The sequence below is a fragment of the Haematobia irritans genome, chromosome 4 (assembly GCF_050003625.1).
Source record: "Haematobia irritans isolate KBUSLIRL chromosome 4, ASM5000362v1, whole genome shotgun sequence".
Taxonomy (NCBI): Eukaryota; Metazoa; Arthropoda; class Insecta; order Diptera; family Muscidae; genus Haematobia; species Haematobia irritans.
Genome location: NC_134400.1, coordinates 163,820,503 through 163,842,874, shown reverse-complemented (window position 1 = coordinate 163,842,874; position 22,372 = coordinate 163,820,503). Strand labels below are relative to the sequence as shown.

General features: G+C 35.8%; 1 protein-coding gene across 1 annotated transcript in view; it reads right to left on the bottom strand.

The window, feature by feature from the left end:
- The window catches only part of Snmp2 (Sensory neuron membrane protein 2), a 691,945-nt gene that overhangs the window by 515,775 nt on the left and 153,798 nt on the right, over window positions 1-22,372 (bottom strand). The window lies entirely within an intron of this gene.

The window sequence follows — 22,372 nt, the reverse complement described above, 5'->3', positions numbered from 1 at the left end:
TTAGGTTTTTAATAAGACACATTTTACAGCTCATAGTAAAAATTTAATATAGTAGAATGTAATGTTGAACATTTTTTCGGAATCTTCCGACCATATCTGCAATAAATGTAAAAATAACTTTGGCCGAAAAAGGGATCGAACCCACGAGCCTTGGCATGCAAGTCGGACTTAGCAACCACGGCTCCACGGTGCCCAACTAAATGTATTTTTTCTGTTAAATAAACTTTGTTTAATCGGCTCGTGGGCGCCGCAAGCTATGCAATATAAATATAACTTATATGGATAGTTAGCTATTGATGACAATAACGGCTACATAGCTCAGTGGATACACGCAGAGAAGAAACATGATTGTCACAATCATATTCGAAGAGCAAAATAATATGAAAGCAGCTATTTTTGCGGCGACCATGTAACATTTTAACCTGCAACCATGTTGGCTCAGTGAACATGGTTCTAAGAAAAATGTAATTGTCCTCATCTAAAATGTTATTATATTGATAAAAAAGGAATTTTGTTTGAATGAAAGACAATGGTCACGATTTACAATGTTATGGTATTCATTAAAAATGTTTTTCTCCTACACCGAAAGAATTCTCTTCGTTAATTTTACGAAGAATTCTTCATTAACTATTCTTCCTGAATTCTTCATTAAAATAACGAAATTTTCATTCATTTTCGTAAATTTTACGAAGAACATTTTACGAATATACGAAACTTCTACGAAACATTCTACATTAACTTTTCTTCGTAAAAAGTTCGTACTTTTAACGAAACTTTCTTCACATTTCATGAATTTTGTGAAGAAGTTTTTACGAATATTTTACGAAACATTCTGCGTTAAAATTTCTTCATAAAAAGTACGAAACATTTTCTTTGAAATAACGAAGAAGTTTCATTGAAGTTGTAAAATTTCCGTTCGCGGCATTAAATTGTCTTTTATAATGTGCTTGAGTGTATTCCTTTATTCTATTTTTTTATGCAAGTCTATGCTACTTCTCGTTTGGGTGATAGCGCGCTATGAATAAAAGTGAAGCAATAAAACTAAAAATTATTCAAAAACTTAAGATGTAAAGTAGTGATGTCATTTTTTTTTCGACTATAATTTTTTTTCTAAAAGTTCGAACATTTTTCAGAAAAAAGTACGAAAGTTTTTCATAAAAAGTACGAACCTATTTCATAAAAACTACGAAAATTTTCATAAAAAGTACGAAACATTTTCATAAAAAGAACGAATTTGTTTCATAAAAAGTACGAAGATTTTTCAAAAAAAGTACGAAGATTCTTCATAAAAAGTACGAATTTTTTTCATACAAACTACGAAAATTTTGGAAGAACTTTTCTTCGTAAAAAGTACGAAATATTTCGTACTTTTAATGAAAAGTTTCTTTGGTTGTAAAACAATGACAAATTTCGTACCTTTAACGAAATGTTTCGTTCTTTTTACGAAGAAAATTCTTTCGGTGTAGTTAAAAGAACATGGTCACAACCTAAAATGTTTTGATCTTTATGAAAAAACTTTTTTCATTATCGAAAAAAGGACGCCACTTGAGAAAAGAAAACATAAAATTAACTTTATTTGTTTTGTTTTTATTTATTTATAAACTAATTCATTGTTTATTTGTATTTATAATGCCGTTCAAGCAAACATCATATACACACTCTATTTTATTTCAATTTCAGCAATAAGTAATTATTCCATATTTACATCGTGCCCATCAATTGTACAAACGCAGACATCATGTAACTGCAAATAAAAACAAGTAAGGAAAGTCTAAAGTCGGGCGGTGCCGACTATATTATACCCTGCACCACTTTGTAGATCTAAATTTTCGATATCATATCACATCCGTCAAATGTGTTGGGTGCTATATATAAAGGTTTGTCCCAAATACATACATTTAAATATCACTCGATCTGGACAGAATTTGATAGACTTCTACAAAATCTATAGACTCAAAATTTAAGTCGGCTAATACACTAGGGTGGAACACAATGTTAGTAAAAACAAGTAAGGAAAGTCTAAAGTCGGTCGGGGCCGACTATATTATGCCCTGCACCACTTTGTAGATCTAAATTTTCGATACACTATCACATCCGTCAAATGTGTTGGGTGCTATATATAAAGGTTTGTCCCAAATACATACATTTAAATATCACCCGATTTGGACAGAATTTGATAGAATTTTACAAAATCTATAGACTAAAAATTTAAGTTGGCTAATGCACTAGGGTGGAACACAATGTTAGTAAAAAAATATGGGAAACATTTAAATCTGAAGCAATTTTAAGGAAACTTCGCAAAAGTTTATTTATGATTTATCGCTCGATATATATGTATTAGAAGTTTAGGAAAATTAGAGTCATTTTTACAACTTTTCGACTAAGCAGTGGCGATTTAACAAGGAAAATATTGGTATTTTTACCATTTTTGTCGAAATCAGAAAAACATATATATGGGAGCTATATCTAAATCGGAACCGATTTCAATCAAATTTGGCACACATGCCTATATTACTAATTGTACTCCTAGTGCAAAATTTCAATCACATTGGGCCAACACTCTGGCTTCTGGGGCCATATAAGTCCATATCGGGCGAAAAATATATATGGAAGCTATATATAAATCTGAACCGATTTCAATCAAATTTGGCACACATGCCTATATTACTAATTGTACTCCTAGTGCAAAATTTCAACCACATTGGGCCAAAACTCTGGCTTCTGGGGCCATATAAGTCCATATCGGGCGAAAGATATATATGGGAGCTATATCTAAATCTGCACCGATTTCTTCCAAAATCAATAGGGTTCTATTCTGACCCAAATTAGGAACATGTGCCAAATTTGAAGGCGATTGGACTTAAATTGCGACCTAGACTTTGATCACAAAAATGTGTTCACAGACAGACGGACGGACGGACGGACAGACGGACATGGTAATATCGACTTATGGACCCATCCTGAGCATTATTGCCAAAGACACCATGTTTCTATCTCGTCTCTTTCTGGGTGTTACAAACATATGCACTAACTTATAATACCCTGTTCCACAGTGTGGCGCAGGGTATAAAAATGTGCCTGTTTTTATACCCTGCGTATATACATAAGTATATATTATACATAAGTTAGTGCATATGTTTGTAACACCCAGAAAGAGACGAGATAGAAACATGGTGTCTTTGGCAATAATGCTCAGGATGGGTCCCTAAGTCGATATTACCATGTCCGTCTGTGCGTCTGTCCGTCTGTCCGTCTGTCCGTCCGTCTGTCTGTAAACACATTTTTGTGATCAAAGTCTAGGTCGCAATTTAAGTCCAATCGCCTTCAAATTTGGCACATGTTCCTAATTTGGGTCAGAATAGAACCCTATTGATTTTGGAAGAAATCGGTGCAGATTTAGATATAGCTTCGATATATATCTTTCGCCCGATATGCACTAATATGGCCCCAGAAGCCAGATTTTTGGCAGAATTTGGTTAAAATTTTGCACTAGGAGTACAATTTGCAATCAAGTGTGCAAAATTTGATTGAAATCGGTTCAGATTTAGATATAGCTCTCATATATATATTTCGCCCGTTATGGACTAATATGGTCCTAAAAGCCAGAGTTTTGGCCCAATTTGGTTGAAATTTCGCACAGAGAGTAAATTTAGCGTTGTAGCTATGTGTGCCAAATTTGGTTGAAATCGATTCAGATTTAGATATAGCTCCCATATATATCTTTCGCCCGATATGCACTTATATGGACCCAGAAGCCAGAGTTTTATCCCGATTAGCTTGAAATTTTGCACAAGGAGTACAATTGGTAGTATAGTCATGTGTGCCAAATTTGATTGAAATCGGTTCAGATTTAGATATAGCTTCCATATATATTTTTCGCCCGATATGGACTTATATGGCCCCAGAAGCCAGAGTTTTGGCCCAATGTGGTTGAAATTTTGCACTAGGAGTACAATTAGTAATATAGTGTTCAACCCTAGTACATTAGCCGACTTAAATTTAGAGTCTATAGATTTGTAGAAGTCTATATAATTCTGTCCAGATCGAGTGATATTTAAATGTATGTATTTGGGACAAACCTTTATATATAGCCCACAACACATTTGACGGATGTGATATGGTATCGAAAATTTAGATCTACAAAGTGGTGCAGGGTATAATATAGTCGGCCCCGCCCGACTTTAGACTTTCCTTACTGGTTTTTACTAACATTGTGTTCAACCCTAGTACATTAGCCGACTTAAATTTAGAGTCTATAGATTTGTAGAAGTCTATATAATTCTGTCCAGATCGAGTGATATTTAAATGTATGTATTTGGGACAAACCTTTATATATAGCCCACAACACATTTGACGGATGTGATATGGTATCGAAAATTTAGATCTACAAAGTGGTGCAGGGTATAATATAGTCGGCCCCGCCCGACTTTAGACTTTCCTTACTGGTTTTTTACTAAAATTGTGTTCCACCCTAGTGCATTAGCCAACTTAAATTTTTAGCCTATAGATTTTGTAAAATTCTATCAAATTCTGTCCAAATCGGGTGATATTTAAATGTATGTATTTGGGACAAACCTTTATATATAGCATCCAACACATTTGACGGATGTGATAGTGTATCGAAAATTTAGATCTACAAAGTGGTGCAGGGTATAATATAGTCGGCCCGCCCGACTTTAGACTTTCCTTACTTGTTTTCAATTACACTTTCCTTTTTTGTGTTCACATAAAATCACGTGCCACTTCTGAATAAATAAATTAACACAAAACACAGTAAATCCGTATTCTCCGTCCATTCCAAGAAACAATCAACACCCGACTGACGCGCAAAATGAAAATCGTGTGTACCTGCTCAATGTTTTTATAAAATTCTTTTCGCTGCAAACAAGTTAAAAAATTAAATGGTCACGAAAAAAATGTAAATGGTCTTTATGGTCATGTAATGGTTCTAGACATGTCTATACTCAACCTATAAAAATACTTTCTTCCCTGTAAAAAAGTAAAAAAATTTAATGGTCAGGTACATGATTTTCCCGACCATTTAATGGACTCAAATTCTATCATTTAAATGATAGAACATGTTTGCGGTATTTGAGAACCATTCAAATGCTTATTGCCACCATACATTTTTCTCCGCTCGAAAACTATTTTTACAAAGACAAAATACATGGTTTTCGCGGCAATTACATGCTCTAGTTAAGCATTAAATGAATGCGGCAACCATGTCCAAACATGGTTTTTCTGTGCGTGTGGTGTGTTGGCTTACAAATTGCATGGTTCAATTCTCCGTCCAGGCGAAAGGTAAAAAATTTAAAAAATTTATAAAATCGTATAATTTCTTCTACATTGTTTATATTACAGAAAAAGGTGCTTAGAACTAAAAAATTTCGTGGAAGTGAGAAAAATGTGAGGGAAAATGCAATTAGCCAGAAATTTTTTTTTTGAGTTAGTCTTTATGAAACTGTTTTTACATCCTGGAAAAGAATAAACGTTTATCACAAAAAGTATATACTTTTCTTCCAAATACACTTCCTTTCAACGAAAAACAAATGAGAAACGAACTTTAAAATTTCGTTTGGGAGCAAAGAATTATTTTTTTGGGTGCATATCCGTCTGTCTGTCGTAATCACGCTACAGCCTTCAATAATGGCACTATCGTCCTGAAATTTGGCACAGATTCGTCTTTTGTTTGCAGGCAGGCCAAGTTCGAAGATGGGCTATATCGATCCAAGTTTTAATATAGTCCCCATATAAACCGAACTCCCGATTTGGGGTCTTGGGCTTATAAAAACTGTAGTTTTTATCCAATTTGCCTGCAATTGGAAATCTAGAGGTATTTTAGGACCATCAAAAAGTTTACCTATTGGTCCATGTTTTGGTATAGCGCCCATATGGACCGATTTCCCAATTTTGCTTCTTGGGCCTCTAGAAAGTGTATTTTCTGTCCGATTTGCCTGAAATTGGAAATCTAGAGGTATTCTAGGACCATAAAGAGGTGTGCCGAAAATGAGGTGTATCGGTCCATGTTTTGATATAGCTCCCATATAGACCGAACTCCCGATTTTATTTCTTGGGCTTCTATAATCCGTAGTTTTAATCCTATTTGCCTGAAATTTGAAATCTAGAGGTATTCTAGGACCATAAAGACGTGTGTCTAAAATGGTGAGTACCGGTCTATGTTTTGACATAGCCCCCATATAGACCGATCTTCCGCTTTTACTTCTTGGGCTTCTAGAATCCGTAGTTTTTACCCAATTTGCCTCAAATCGGAAATCTAGAGGTATTCTGGGACCTTAAAGAGGTGTGCCGAAAATGGTGAGTATCGGTCCATGTTTTGATATAGCCACCATATAGGCCGATCTCCCGATTTTACCTTGGGCTTCTAGAATCCGTAGTTTTTACCCAATTTGCCTCAAATCGGAAATCTAGAGGTATTCCATGAAAGTAAAGAGATATGCCGAAAACGGTGATTATCGGACCATGTTTTGATATAGCCCCCATATAGACCGATCTCCCGATTTCACTTCTTGAGCTTCTAGAATCCGTAGTTTTTACCCAATTTGCCTGAAATTGGAAATCTAGAGGTATTTTAGGACCATCAAAAAGTGTACCGAAAATGGTGCCTACCGGTCCATGGTTTGGTATAGCCCCCATATGGACCGATTTTAATTCTTGGGCGTCTAGAAACTATATTTATAATCCTATTTGCCTGAAATTAGAAATCTAGAGGTATTTTGGGACCATAAAGAAATGTGTCGAAAATGGTCAGTATCGGTCCATGTTTTAGTATAGGCCCCATATGGACTGATTTCCCGATTTTGCTTCTTGGGCGTCTAGAAACTGTATTTGCAATCTTATTTGCCTGAATGTGGAAATCTACAGGTATTTTAAGACCGCAAATTGGTGTGTCGAAAATGGGGTGTATCGGTCCATGTTTTGGTATAGCCCCCATATAGACCAATCTCCCGAATCTTCTTGGGCGTCTAGAAACTGTATTTACAATCCGATTTTCCTGAAATTAGAAATCTAGAGGTATTATGGGACATAAAGAGGTATGTCGAAAAGGGTCAGTATCGGTCCATGTTTTGGTATAGCCATCATATGGACCGATTTACCGATTTTACTTCTTGGACGTTTAGAAAGTGTATTTTCTATCCGATTTGCCTGAAATTGAAAATCAAGAGGTATGTTAGGACCACAAATTGGTGTGTCGGAAATGTGGTGTATCGGTCCCTGTTTTGGTGTAGCCCCCATATAGAGCGATCTCCCGATTTTACTTCTTGGGCTTCTAGAATCCGTATTTTTTATCCAATTTGCCAGAAATTAGAAATCAGAGGTATTTTAGGACCATAAAGAGGTGTGCAGAAAATGGTCAGTATCGGTCCATGTTTTGGTATAGCCCCATATAGACTAATCTCCCGATTTTACTTCTTGGGCTTGTAGAATTCGTAATTTTTACCCAATTTGTCTGAAATTTGAATTATAGAGGTATTTGAGGACCTTTAAGAGGTCTGTCGAAAATGGTGAGAATTGGTCCATGGTCCCCATATAGACCTACCTCCCGAATTTATTTCTTGGGCTGCTAAAAACCGTAGTCTTTATCCACTTTGCCTGAAATTTGAAACCTAGGTATTTTAGGACTACAAATATGTCAGCCAGATATAGTGTGTATCGAGCCATGTTTTAGTATAGCCCCCATATAGACCGATCTCCCGATTTAACTCCTTGGGATTCTAGAAACCGTAGTTTTTATCCGATTTGCACGAAAATGTAAATATACTGGTATTTTAGACCCTCAATTTGTCTGAAATTTGAATTATATAGGTATTTGAGGACCTTTAAGAGGTCTGTCGAAAATGGTGAGAATTGGTCCATGGTCTCCATATAGACCTACCTCCCGAATTTATTTCTTGGGCAGCTAAAAACCGTAATTTTTATCCACTTTGCCTAAAATTGGAAACCTAGGTATTTTAGGACCACAAATATGTCAGCCAGATATGGTGTGTATCGAGCCATGTTTTAGTATAGCCCCCATATATACCGATCTCCCGATTTACCTCCTTGGGCTTGTAGAAACCGTAGTTTTTTATCCGACCCTCAAAAATCTGTATCGCATTTATTTTTACCGGTCCAGCATCGATATAGACCGATTTCACTTCTTAAGGGTATAGCAGGCGCACTAACCATAAAAGTGGCTTGAAGCTGAAAGTAAAATTTCCAGATTTTACTCCTCGTAATCATTTAAATAGTGGCGGTAAAAATCTACAGATTTAATACTTCAAATCAAGGCTTTATTTCATCCTTTAAACGATATGTTTATGATTTCTCTCAAACCCAAACAAAACTGTTTCTTATAAATATAGAATCTGATCTAGTCTTCATAGGTAGAATCTTAAAATTTATGTTCGCGAAGCGTACTGGTTGAACTGATCTGCTAGGGAGAATAGGGAACCACCGTGGTGCAATGGTTAGCATGCCCGCCTTGCATACACAAGGTCGTGGGTTCGATTCCTGCTTCGACCGAACACCAAAAAAGTTTTTCAGCGGTGGATTATCCCACCTCAGTAATGCTGGTGACATTTCTGAGGGTTTCAAAGCTTCTCTAAGTGGTTTCACTGCAATGTGAAACGCCGTTCGGACTCGGCTATAAAAAGGAGGTCCCTTGTCATTGAGCTTAACATGGAATCGGGCAGCACTCAGTGATAAGAGAGAAGTTCACCAATTTGGTATCACAATGGACTGAATAGTCTAAGTGAGCCTGATACATCGGGCTGCCACCTAACCTAACCTAGGGAGAATATCTGTTATCAAATCCCCTGAAAATCTATATATTATGAAGTAACCCTCTACGGCGAAAAGTTTTCAAAGTAAACTATTATATTTGATTCATGGTGGTGGGTATTTAAGATTCGGCTCGGCCGAACTTACTATTACATGTCCTTGTTCAGAATTATTAAAGCTAAGTTGACCTTTGTCTAGCAAAATATTCTTCAATATACATATACTCTATTTTAAGTCGAATCTCTTAACTATAAGGATACAACGACTTAATTGAATACGCTATCGACTTTTGGACAAGGAAAACCATTTTAGGTATATCAATGAAATGCATCTTCTAAGCTAAGCAAAATTCAGATACGTGCTTTAAGGACATGAAATCTTTGGCCTCACGACAATATTTTTTGGGTGCATAGTGTCGCGAAGTGTCGCCATATTCATAAATTTGGATAAGAGAAGTTTTTACTTTCAGTACATTTCAATAATTTAAAGTCTTATTTATTATACCCTCCACAATAGGATGGGGGTTAAACTAACGTTTCATTCCGCACGCAGAGAAGGAACATGATCACCTCAAACATGTTTCAAGAGCAAAATGTTATTTTTGTATGGTGATCATGTAACATGTTTGTCACTAAAATGTTATTTTCTCGTCAAATATAACCTGCTTGATGAAATCAGATACATGATTTTCGAGAAAATAACATGGTTGCGAAAACCATGTTACATGGTCACCACCCAAAAATAACATTTTGCTCTTAAAACATGTTTGAGGTGATCATATTCCTTCTCTGGGTGCGTATGTACTACATCGAAATATTATTCTTGGACCCATAAAGCATACATATCCAGCAAAAAAAATGTTAGATTTGGATCCGGAAGTGGTGCAAAATTAGCGCAGAAGCGATGCATTTAACATGGGACGGATGTCCACTATTTCACTGAATTTGCATCATTTCATAAGGTGTGGTCCGATTTCAGTGTATTGGATGTGAATTAGAAACTTGTTGATAGACCATAAAGTTTTTTTCCTTGTCCAAAAGTCAATACAATTTTCAATGAAGTCGTTTTGTCCCCATAATTAGGGAGCCACCGTGGTGCAATGGTTAGCATGCCCGCCTTGCATACACAAGGTCGTGGGTTCGATTCCTGCTACGACCGAACACCAAAAAGTTTTTCAGCGGTGGATTATCCCACCTCAGTAATGCTGGTGACATTTCTGAGGGTTTCAAAGCTTCTCTAAGTGGTTTCAGTGCAATTTGGAACGCCGTTCGGACTCGGCTATAAAAAGGAGGTCCCTTGTCATTGAGCTTAACATGGAATCGGGCAGCACTCAGTGATAAGAGAGAAGTTCACCACTGTGGTATCACAATGGACTGAATAGTCTTAGTGAGCTTAATACATCGGGCTGCCACATAACCTAACCTAACCTAACCTATAATTAGGTGATTCTGAAATCTTAACATGAAAGAACAAAACTTGGCTTTAGTAATTCAGAAAAATTCTTCAAAACTAATTAGATTTTTGTATCTTGACTACAAAGCAAAAAGCTTCAAAAATAGGATATATCTTTCGACACTTCATTTTAAAGACGATTATTACTTGAAAAATGACATAATTTCTACTCGAAGTCGAGTCTGAATTTGAAATTGTATACTCAAAAAAGGTTACTTGGATCCAAAGACATTGACTTTCGCTTAAGGATTTTGGTATTGATTCCGAGCCAAAGATGCGGCTTCTTTAAAATAAATAAATTTTTAAGGACCTATCTTGGTTTAAATATAGGATCACTAAAATTAAAATTAGCATACAGATCTCACTTATCGAATTTTCATTCTCTTTTTGGGATGTATTAATAAAGCTATTCACGTATAAACAAATGTCAGTTTAAAACTCCAAATTTCAACGGATATTCCAAAGTAAAAAATATTTTCTTAATTGTAAAAAAACTTTAAACCAAAGATGCTAAATCCTCCAAATAAGTCTTAGCCTGTATTTGAAGCGTTTTTGTCTTAAATCTAAAACGCAATATTTTAGTCAATTTAAGAACGCTTTCTTTAAATTAAAGGTAAATAGTTTTGTCATCGTAAATTGTCATTAACACATTTTGAAAGGACGTTGATAGCACATGAAGAAAAAAAAAAACAGAAAACAAATAAATAAAATTTGGTTCCTAGAATCAAGTGCGCAAAACTAAAATTTGTCTTAAATATATCCTTACTTGAATTGTACGCTTCTTTGGCTCAGAATCACTACCAAAATCATTAGTGTAAAGAAAAAATATTTATGCTTTTTCTTCAGTGTATATACACTGACAAAAATATTTACGTGATATTAAAGTTTACGCGACCTAAATTTTAGGATGCGAAATTTACAAAATGTTAAGGACAAATTCCTCTAAAATAATGAAATTTTAATTAAAATAAAGTTTATAAGCTTCAAAAATTTTTCTCATTAAATTTAGGACACAAATTTTATAAATTTGCGTCCCTCCGTTAAAGTCGCATGTCTTTGAACTAAGGATAATTTCCCTTAAGGTAAAGAAACATATTTTTGATTTAAAGAAATTGTTCTTAAATTAACAGAAATATTGAAATTTTAGATTTAAGAAAAAAAAAAAACGCTTCAAATATAGGCTAAGACTTATTTTGAAGATTTAGCGTCATTGGTTATTTTTATGTTAGCCTGATATCGATACAGGCTAGTTCAATGTCCAAATCATTTAAACTAGAAATTATTACAATATCTACACGAGCTTATTGGACAGGAAGATTAAGAGAATTGACATTATTAAGTTACTGAAAAGAAAATGCCAGATACTCATCTCGCAAGCCTGACCATACATATATGTTTCAGTGTTGTCTTTGGTCTAAAGTTTTTTTGGATTAAGAAAACATTTGTATACCCTCCACCATGGGATGGGGGGGTATATTAACTTTGTCATTCCGTTTGTAACACATCGAAATATTGCTCTACGGCCCCATAAAGTATATATATTCTGGGTCGTGGTGAAATTCTGAGTCGATCTAAGCATGTCCGTCCGTCCGTCCCTCCGTCTGTGGAAATCACGTTAACTTCCGAACGAAACAATCGACTTGAAACTTGACACAAGTAGTTGTTATTGATGTAGATCGGATGGTATTGCAAATGGGCCATATCGGTCCATCGATTTGACTTGCGGAGCCTTTAAGAGAAGCTTATTTCATCCGATCCGGCTGAAATTTGGTATATGGTGTTGGTATATGGTCTCTAACAACCGAGCAAAAATTGGTCCACACCGGTCCGTAAATATATATAGGCCCCCTATAAACCGATCGCCAGATTTGCCTTGCGGAGCCTCAAAGAGAAGCAAATTTCATCCGATCCGGCTGAAATTTGGTATATGGTGTTGGTATATGGTCTCTAACAACCATGAAAAAATTGGTCCACATCGGTCCATAATTATATATAGCCCCCATATAAACCGATCCCCAGATTTGGCTTGCGGAGCCTCAAAGAGAAGCAAATTTCATCCGATCCTGCTGAAATTGGGTACATGGTTTTGGTATATGGTCTCTAACAACCATGCAAAAATTGGTCTATATAGGTTTATAATTATGTATAGCCCCCATATAAAGCGATCCCCAGATTTGGCTTGCGGAGCCTTTAAGAGAAGCAAATTTCATCCGATACTGTTCAAATTTGGAACGTGGAGTTAGTATATGGCCGCTAACCACCATACCAAAATTGGTCCATATCGGTCTATAGTTATATATAGCCGATCCCCAATCACACAAAAATTGGTCCATATCGGTTCATAATCATGGTTGCCACTCGAGCCAAAAATAATCTACCAACATTTTATTTCTATAGAAAATTTTGTCAAAATTGTATTTCTATAGAAAATTTTGTCAAAATTTTATTTCTATAGAAAATTTCGTCAAAATTTTATTTCTATAGAAAATTTTGTAAAAATTTTATTTCTATAGAAAATTATGTCAAACTAAATTATAGACGTACAGTCTTTTTTAATTTAATATATACCACGTATGGACGAACTTACAATTTAGAAGACGGTATTAGGAAGTTTTAAGATACCTTGCCATCGGCAAGCGTTACCGCAACCCAAGTAATTCGATTATGGATGGCAGTGTTTTTTACGCAATCCATGTTGGAGGGTTCATAAGCTTCGGCCTGGCCGAACTTACGGCCGTATATACTTGTTTACTTTGAAGTATCCGTTATAATTTGGATTTTTAAAGTGGCAAACAGATGCGTGAGTACCTTTATTAATAAACCGCGAAAAGAGAATGAAAATTTGATAAATCAGATCTGTATCTGTATCTTAATTTTAATTTTATTGTTCCTAGATTTAAAGCCAGATAGGTCGCAAAAAAAATTCTTTTTTTAAAGAAGCCGCATCATTGGCTCGGAAACTTTGGATACAAGAAAACTTTTTTTTTAGTGTACTTTCCATATAAACTATAATTATATTGAGTTCACAATAAACGTACATGGTTTGGTCCTTGTCAGTCTATAATTATAAATAGCCCCCTTATTCCTCGAGCCTCCTAGAGAAAAAAATTCATCCAATCTGGTTGAAATTTGGTATATGATGTTAGTATACGCCCATTATTAACCATTCAGAAATTGGTCCATATTTCTATACATAGCTCTATATTTCATATTTTTTAGCCCTGCTTCGATGCCATTTTCCTTTTGATATCAATAATTTCGTAAAGGCACATTTCCAAAAACATATCTTAAAGCTAATCTTGATCTATGTAGACAACCGTAATCATTTCTAATATATGTGATTAATATTGAAAATAAAATTGAAATATTTGAATAAAAATTATACAATTATGTAACAGATTAAATGTGATTAATTCATTTTCCGTATGACTGTTGTATCTTTATTACGACCAGACCCAAACTGCTTACATATGCATACTGTAAGTACCCTTCGCCAGTTTATGGTGGTATAATACGTTTTTCATTCCATTTGTAATGCATAAAAATACGAATAGTGTTTTTCGAACAAAATATATCGATGTTCTAGATTAGGATTACTATTTAAGAATTGCCTTTCAATGTAATTGAATCGAAGCGTAGCAAAAACAATACGTAGTCAAAACAGCAATAAAAATGTTGACATTTCTCTACATGGTGGGGTTAACAAAACTGGTGGACCGGTTTATCTTCTAGCGCCGATTGTCAGTTTTGATGAAAATCCCATTTTCGGTGCACCGATAGAACGAGTGTTTTCATCATCTGGATTTTTTAATAAACTTGCACTTTATTGAGAATAGAGAGGAGGCCGATTTTCGGAATATTTAAAGCTTTCTGATTTTTTAATAAACTTCCAAATTGGACAACGTACAAATTAATTTAAATATATATTTTATTTTTTTTTTTTAAATTGAAAATCGAATAATATTTTCTCCTTGAATTTTTGACAATAAAATTAGATTTGCCTGTCAAACTTACGTTTTTTAGGAAAACCATGCCGATTTCATGGTTAACTCAATGAAAAGGGACCTTCTATTTATAGCCGAGTCTTAGAAAAGATTTGAAACACTCAGAAATGTCGCCAGTATTACCGCCGGAAAACCTTTTGGTATTCCGTCGAAACTGGGGTTGACCCCATGAACCTTTGTATGCAAGGTGGGCATGCTAACCACTGCACCACGGAGGCTCCCATAGCTGGGATACCTTGTCATCGATATTTGTTGCTAAACTCAATTTATTCGATTGTGGTTACTGTCTTATGTAGAACTCTTGTCTGCAATCCATACACACAAAATTTTTTTTTTCTGATTCAATCACGAAATTAATTGATCCAATTAATTTTTTAATTGAAATGTCTTCAATCACGAAAATGATAGTATCAATCACAGTTTTAATTGGGCATAGAAAAAATTCTTGATTAAAAAATTAATTGATTTCATTGCCAAATTTCAATTAATTTTTTAATTGATTCAATTAAAAATTTAATTGATGTTGATTGCAAAACTCAATTAATTTATTAATTAAAAAAAGGTAACTATTTTCAATTACATTTTGAATTGGCTTAGAATTTTTATTTGGATTAACAATTGATTGATTGAAAAAAAATTTTAATTAAAAATTTAAAAAAAAATGTTCATCATCATCATAAACTGACTTAGTCTTCCGAATTTGATTAAAAGTTAATTGTATCAATTAACTTTTTAATTAAAAATTTTAAAATGTTCAATCATTGACTTAATTAATTTAATGTTTCTATCTTGATTAAAAAGTTAATTGTACCAATTAATTTATTAATTGAAAAAAATTTCAACTTCAATTAACTTTTTAATTGGAAATATTTTGGTGATATTTTTTTCTGTGTAGTGGAAGGATTCGGTCTGGGCCAACTTTCGGCCACATATACTTGTTATACCCTCCACCATAAGATAGGGGAAGGGGGGGTGGGGTGGTTATATTAACATTGTCGTTCCGTTTGTAACACATCGAAATATTGCTCTAAGACCCCATATATTCTGGGTCGTGGTGAAATTCTGAGTCGATCTAAGCATGTCCGTCCGTCCGTCTGTTGAAATCACGCTAACTTCCGAACGAAACAAGCTATCGACTTGAAACTTGGCACAAGTAGTTGTTATTGATGTAGGTCGGATGGTATTGAAAATGGGCTATATCGGTCCACTTTTACGTATAGCCCCCATATAAACGGACCCCCAAATTGGGCTTGCGGAGCCTCAAAGAGAAGCAAATTTCATCCGATCATGCTGAAATTTGGTACATGGTGTTGGTATATGGTCTTTAACAACCATGCAAAAGAGTTGAGAGAAGCAAATTTCATTCGATCTGACTGAAATTTGGTACATGGTGTTAGTATATGGTCTCTAATGACCATGCGAAAATATGTCCATGTCGGCAAATAATTACATATAGCCCCCATATAAACCGATCACCAGATTTGACCTCCGGAGCCTCTTGGAAGACCAAAATTCATCTGATTCAGTTGAAATTTGGTACGTGGTGTTAATATGTGGCCTCAAACACCCATGCAAAAATTGGTCGAAATCGGTCCATAATTATATATAGGCCCCATATAAACCGATCTCCAGATTTGACCTCCGGAGCCCCTTGGAAGAGCAAAATTCGTCTGATTCGGTTGAAATTTGGTACGTGATGTTAGTATATGGTATCCAATAACCATGCAGGAATTGGTTCATATCAGTCCATAATCATATATAGCCCCCATATAAACCGATCCCGAGATTTGGTGTTGGAGCCTCTTGGAGGAGCAAATTTCATGCGAGTCAGTTGAAACCATGTTAACAACCATGCCTAACTAGGTCCATATCGGTCTATAGTTATATATAGCCCTCAAATAAATCGATCCCCAATCAACAAAAATTGGTCCAAGTTCATAAGGTGTGATACGATCAAAATTTGGTCAATATAAACTTTCAATTTTGCATTTAAAAAACACCTCATTTTGAAGGTGTGTGTGTGGAATATTGCTTCTATTTTGATTTTGGAATTCACTCTTCAGTTGTCAAAATGCCGCCCACGCAAGAAGAGCAGCGTATCAAAATTTTGCTCGCGCATCGCGAAAATCCGAGCTACTCGCACGCAAAGCTGGCAAAATCGCTAAAAAATGCCAAATCAACCATTACAAATGTAATTAAAGTGTTTGGGGAACGTTTGTCGACAGCCAGGAAGTCTGGATCGGGGGGAAATCGAGAACCGGAAGCCGCTGAAACGACAAAGGGATTTGCCGGTAGTTTCAAGCGAAACCCTAACCTCTCTCTCCGAGATGCCGCAAATAAGCTGGGTGTATCGTCTACAACCGTGCATCGAGGAAGGGGAAAGGTAGCAGATATTTTCAAGCACATAAAACTGTCAAAGTTCGCAAAGAAATATCTGGTTTGGCAAGCCATCTGTACCTGTGGCTTGAAAAGCAGCATTTTCATAGCTTCCGGGACTGTCAACTAAGAAATTTACGTGAATAAACGTCTGCTGTCTTTCCTGAAGAAACACGGTTGTTCTGTACTGTTTTGGGCGGATTTGGCATCTTGCCATTACGATAAAAAGGCCATGGAGTGGTACGCCGCCAACAACGTGCAAGTGGTTCCCAAGGACAAGAACCCTCCCAACACGCCAGAGCTCCGCCCAATTGAGAAATACTGGGCTATTGTCAAGGGGAACCTAAAGAAGACCAAAAAAACTGCGAAGGACGAGCAGCAGTTCAAGGCAAACTGGCTTTCTGCGGCGAAGAAGGTGGACAAGGTGGCTGTACAAAATCTGATGGCAGGTGTCAAGCGTGAGGCCCGGCAATTCGGATTTGGAAAAGCGAAAGCCTAACTGAATATTTTCCTGAATTTTATACTAATTGAACTTGAAAAAGAAATTTAATTTTAACCGATTTAACCGATTTACACGCGTTTTTCCTTGACCAAATTTTGACCGTATCACCCTTTAATTGTATATAGCCCCCATATAGGCGACCCCCATATTTCAATTCTGGCTCTCTACGTATCGTGCAAAAAGTAATTATTTGTAGACTTACCTATACATAACTTTTTGGTCTAATATATTCCACGTATGGACCAACTAACAATTTAGAAAACGATGTTAAGAAGTTTTAAAATACCACAACCCAATTAATTCGATTGTGGATGACAGTCTTTCGTAGAAGTTTCTACGCCATCCATGGTGGAGGGTACATAAGATTCGGCCTGGCCGAACTTACGGCCGTATATACTTGTTTAGTGTCTAATGCATGGCCTATTATCAAGTCATTAGTGTTTCAGTGTAACCAACCCAAACATAATTCAAAGTTCGTTGTCCCCCAAACAAAAGAAAACTCGACCAAGCTATCGATGGAAGTGCATCGGTGGCATTACAACGATCAATTTATACTCAAAGCTTAAACTTAGTTTCCGACTAGCTGCAATATGTATGTATGTGTATCTGTATTGTTGTTGTTGTTTTTTTTTTTTTTTTGTAATAAATTAATCTTAATAGATTCTTTGAAATAAATTATTTAAAAGAAAACAAAAACTAAAACTAATATCAAAACAAAATTCCTTTACACATAGAATCAGTATAGTGGTACCGTAAGGGAGCCGTCGAAGTGGCCAGTTTGAAAACAAATTCATCTGTCTTTACCTCCATTAGGGGGGGTAAAGCAGCCGCAAACTAACAACGTGAAGACAAGTGGACTGAAAACAGCATCTGAGAGCGGTGATAACCTTTCGATAGACCTGCTGCGTTTGCGTCGGCTAATGTTGTTGTTTTCCATTTGTACTGGTTGCGTTGTCGCTTTGGACCAGCTAAGAGGGTGATATTCAATTATAAATTCTTGTTCAGATTGATTTGCTTGTCTATGTTTGAGTGCCAGCACAGTAGCTAAAGTTGTCAATTCCCAATATAACCGATTGGTATCAACTTCTAGAGAATTTTTCACAATAAAAGGCAATGAAGAGAAATTTGAGTGATTCGAGTAAACTTTAAATCGACAAATGAGATATATAACACCAATCGAAAGGCGGGTGAGATGGACTCTATTATGGATGATGGACAGGATCCTCTATTAATTTTTTCCCCACTTCTGATTAAGTTCTTTTGGACCAATCTTAGCAAATACGTTATTTGGCGGTTTAAAGTAAAAGTTTACATTTTAGACCACCATAGAATGGTGACGCGGGTATAATAAGTTTGTCATTCCGTTTGTAGCACATCGAAATATCGATTTCCGACTATATAAAGTATATATATTCTTGATCAGGGAGAAATTCTAAGACGATATAACGATGTCCGTCTGTCCGTCTGTCTGTCTGTCTGTCTGTTGTAATCACGCTACAGTCTTCAATAATGAAGCAATCGTGCTGAAATTTTGCACAAACTCGTCTTTTGTCTGCAGGCAGGTCAAGTTCGAAGATGGGCTATATCGGTCAAGGTTTTGATATAGTCCCCATATAAACCGACTTCCCGATTTGGGGTCTTGGGCTTATAGAAATCGTAGTTTTTATCCAATTTGCCTGAAATTTGAAATCTATAGGTATTTTATGACCATAAAGAGGTGTGCCAAAAATGGTGAGTATCGGTCCATGTTGTGGTATAGTCCCCATATAGACCAATCTTCCGATTTGGGGTATTGGGCTTATAGAAACCGCAGTTTTTATTCAATTTACCTGAAATTGGAAATCAAGAGGTATTGTAAGACCACAAGTACGTGTGCTAAAAATTGTGAGCATCGGTCCATATTTTGGTATAGCCCCCATATAGACCGATCTCCCGATTTTACATCTTGGGCTTATAGAAACCGCAGTTTTTATTCAATTTACCTGAAATTGGAAATCTAGAGGTATTGTAGGACCACAAATACGTGTGCCAAAAATGGTGAGTATCGGTCCATGTTGTGGTATAGCCCCCATATAGACCGATCTCCCGATTTTACTTCTTGGGCTTACAGAAACCGCAATTTTTATTCACTTTACCTGAAATTGGAAATCAAGAGGTATTGTAAGACCACAAATACGTGTGCCAAAAATTGTGAGCATCGGTCCATATTTTGGTATAGCCCCCATATAGACCGATCTCCCGATTTTACATCTTGGGCTTATAGAAACCGCAGTTTTTATTCAATTTACCTGAAATTGGAAATCTAGAGGTATTGTAGGACCACAAATACGTGTGCCAAAAATTGTGAGTATCGGACCATGTTTTGGTATGGTCCCCATATAAAACGTCCTCCCGAATTGGGGTCTTGGGCTTATAGAAACCGTAGTTTTTATCCAATTTGTCTGAAATTGGAAATCTAGATGTATTTTAGGACCATAAAGAGGTGTGCCGAAAATGGTGAGTATCGGTCCATATTTTGGTATAGCCCCCATATAGACCGATTTCCCGATTTTACTTCTTGGGCTTCTAGAATCCGAAGTTTTTATCCTATTTACCTGAAATTGGAAATCTAGAGGTATTTTCGGGTCATAAAGAGGTGTGCCGAAAACGGTGAGTATCAGCCCATATTTTAGTATAGCCCCCATAAGAAGGATCACCCGATTTAACTCTTTGGGTTTCTAGAAACCGTAGTTTTTATCTGATTTGCCTGAAATTGTAAATATTCTGGTATTTTAGGCTCACAAAAACGTGTATCGGATTAAGTTTTTATCGGTCCATTTGGTAATACCTCCATATAGACCGACTTCACTTCTTGAGGGTGTAGAAGGTGCACTGATCATGAAAATTGCTTGAAACTCAATGTAAAATTTCCAGATTTTTACTTCTACAGATTTATGATTTCAAATCAAGACGTTATTTTATAATTTTCTTGCACACTTACAAGAGATGTTAATGATTCCTCTAAAACTCAAACAAAAATGGTTCTTATAAATCCAGAATCTGGTATAGACCTCATAGGTGAAATCTTTAAATTTATCTTCCGGAAGTGTCCTCAAGCCCTCCTGAAATTTCAAAGGAAACCCTCATATTTGGTTAATGGTGGCGGGTATTTAAGATTCGGCCCGGCCGAACTTAGTGCTGTATATACTTGTTTCATACTTCTGATGGGTAATTTGAACTTTTTATACCCTCCACCATAGGATGGGGGTTATATTAACTTTGTCATTCCGTTTGTAACACATCGAAATATTGCTCTAAGACCCCATAAAGTATATATATTCTGGGTCGTGGTGAAATTCTGAGTCGATCTGAGCATGTCCGTCCGTCCGTCTGTTGAAATCACGCTAACTTCCGAACGAAACAAGCTATCGACTTGAAACTTGGCACAAGTAGTTGTTATTGATGTAGGTCGGATGGTATTCCAAATGGGCCATATCGGTCCACTTTTACGTATAACCCCCATATAAACGGACCCCCAAATTTGGCTTGCAGACCCTCTAAGAAAAGAAAATTTCATTCGATCCGGCTGAAATTTGGTACATGGTGTGAGTATATAGCCTCTAACAACCATGCAAAAATTGGTCCACATCGGTGCATAATTATATATATTTAACCCCCATATAAACCGATCCCCAAATTTGACCTCCGGTGCCTTTTGGAGAAGCAAAATTCATCCCATTCGGTTGAAATTTGGTACGTGATGTTAGTATATGGTATCCAATAACCATGCAGGAATTGGTTCATATCAGTCCATAATTATATATAACCCCCATATAAACCGATCCCCAGATTTGACCTCCGGTGCCTTTGGAGAAGCAAAATTCATCCGATCTGTCTGAAATTTGGTACGTGGTGGTATTATATGATATTTAACAACCATAACAACCATAGCCCCCATATAAACCGATCCCGAGATTTGGTTTTGGAGCCTCTTGGAGGTGCAAATTTCATCCGAGTAAGTTGAAATTTGGTACATTGTGATAGTATATGGCCGTTAACAACCATGCCTAACTAGGTCCATATCGGTCTATAGTTATATATAGCCCTCAGATAAATCGATCCCCAATCACACAAAAATTGCTCCATATCAAGTTCATAATTGTATATAGCCCCCATATTTCAATACTGGCTCTCTATGTACCGTGCAAAAGTCCATATCGATTCGTAATTATTTGTAGACTTACCTACACATAACTTTTTTGTCTAATATATACCACGTATGGACTAACTCACAATTTAGAAAACGATTTAAGATACCACAACCCAAGTATTTCGATTGTGGATGACAGCCTTTCGTAGAAGTTTCTACGCTATCCATGGTGGAGGGTACCCACCTGGCCGAACTTACGGCCATATATTCTTGTTTTCCTTCAAATAGGTTAAAAACAGTGTAAGAATTCAAATCCTTTAAATTTTATCGAAAAAAAAAATGCTAAATCGATTGTGCAAAAAATTTTAATTTTTGAAAATGTTTGAGATCAAACGTTTCCGACAAGCGTTAGAATCCATTAAAAAATATAAAAAATATTTATTTGACAAAATATTACAGAATTTTTTATTTTACATCCAAAACATTGAATTCGAATCACACCTAAAGAAGTGATGTAAATTCAGTGCAACGGCTGTTGAAATGGAGGACTTCCGTCCTTCCGTGATTTCAATTGACGGACGGACATTACTAGATCGACTCAGAATTTCACCACGACCCAATATTTCTGAGATCAATATTTCGATGTTTTACAAACGCAATGACAAAGTTAAAACCCCATTCTGTGGTGAAGGATATAAACATATTATATGGTTTAATCATGAAATTAATTGATCTAATGAATTTTTAATTAAAATTTCGTTAATCATGGCAATGATACTACCAATCGCAGACGTCAATAAAAAATTAATTACTGGAATGAAAATTTTTTCAATTAATTTTTGTGGTTGATTTTTATTTCGTGTCGATTTTTATATCGTGTCGAAAAAATGTCATTCATTATTATTATTATATTTGACCGTTTTTTCTAGTCTATTAATCGTAGTCTTTGTTCCTAGTGGGTTCATTTTGCCAAAGCATTATATATTCTTTGTTTTTAATAAAGATTTAATTACGTTCGATCAATGAATACACAATATAGCACAAGACAAATACAATAGCCCGCCCCTCTACTACCAGATCTGATTATTTTTTTTTTTTTTATAATAATTCCAAGTGATCATTCAATCA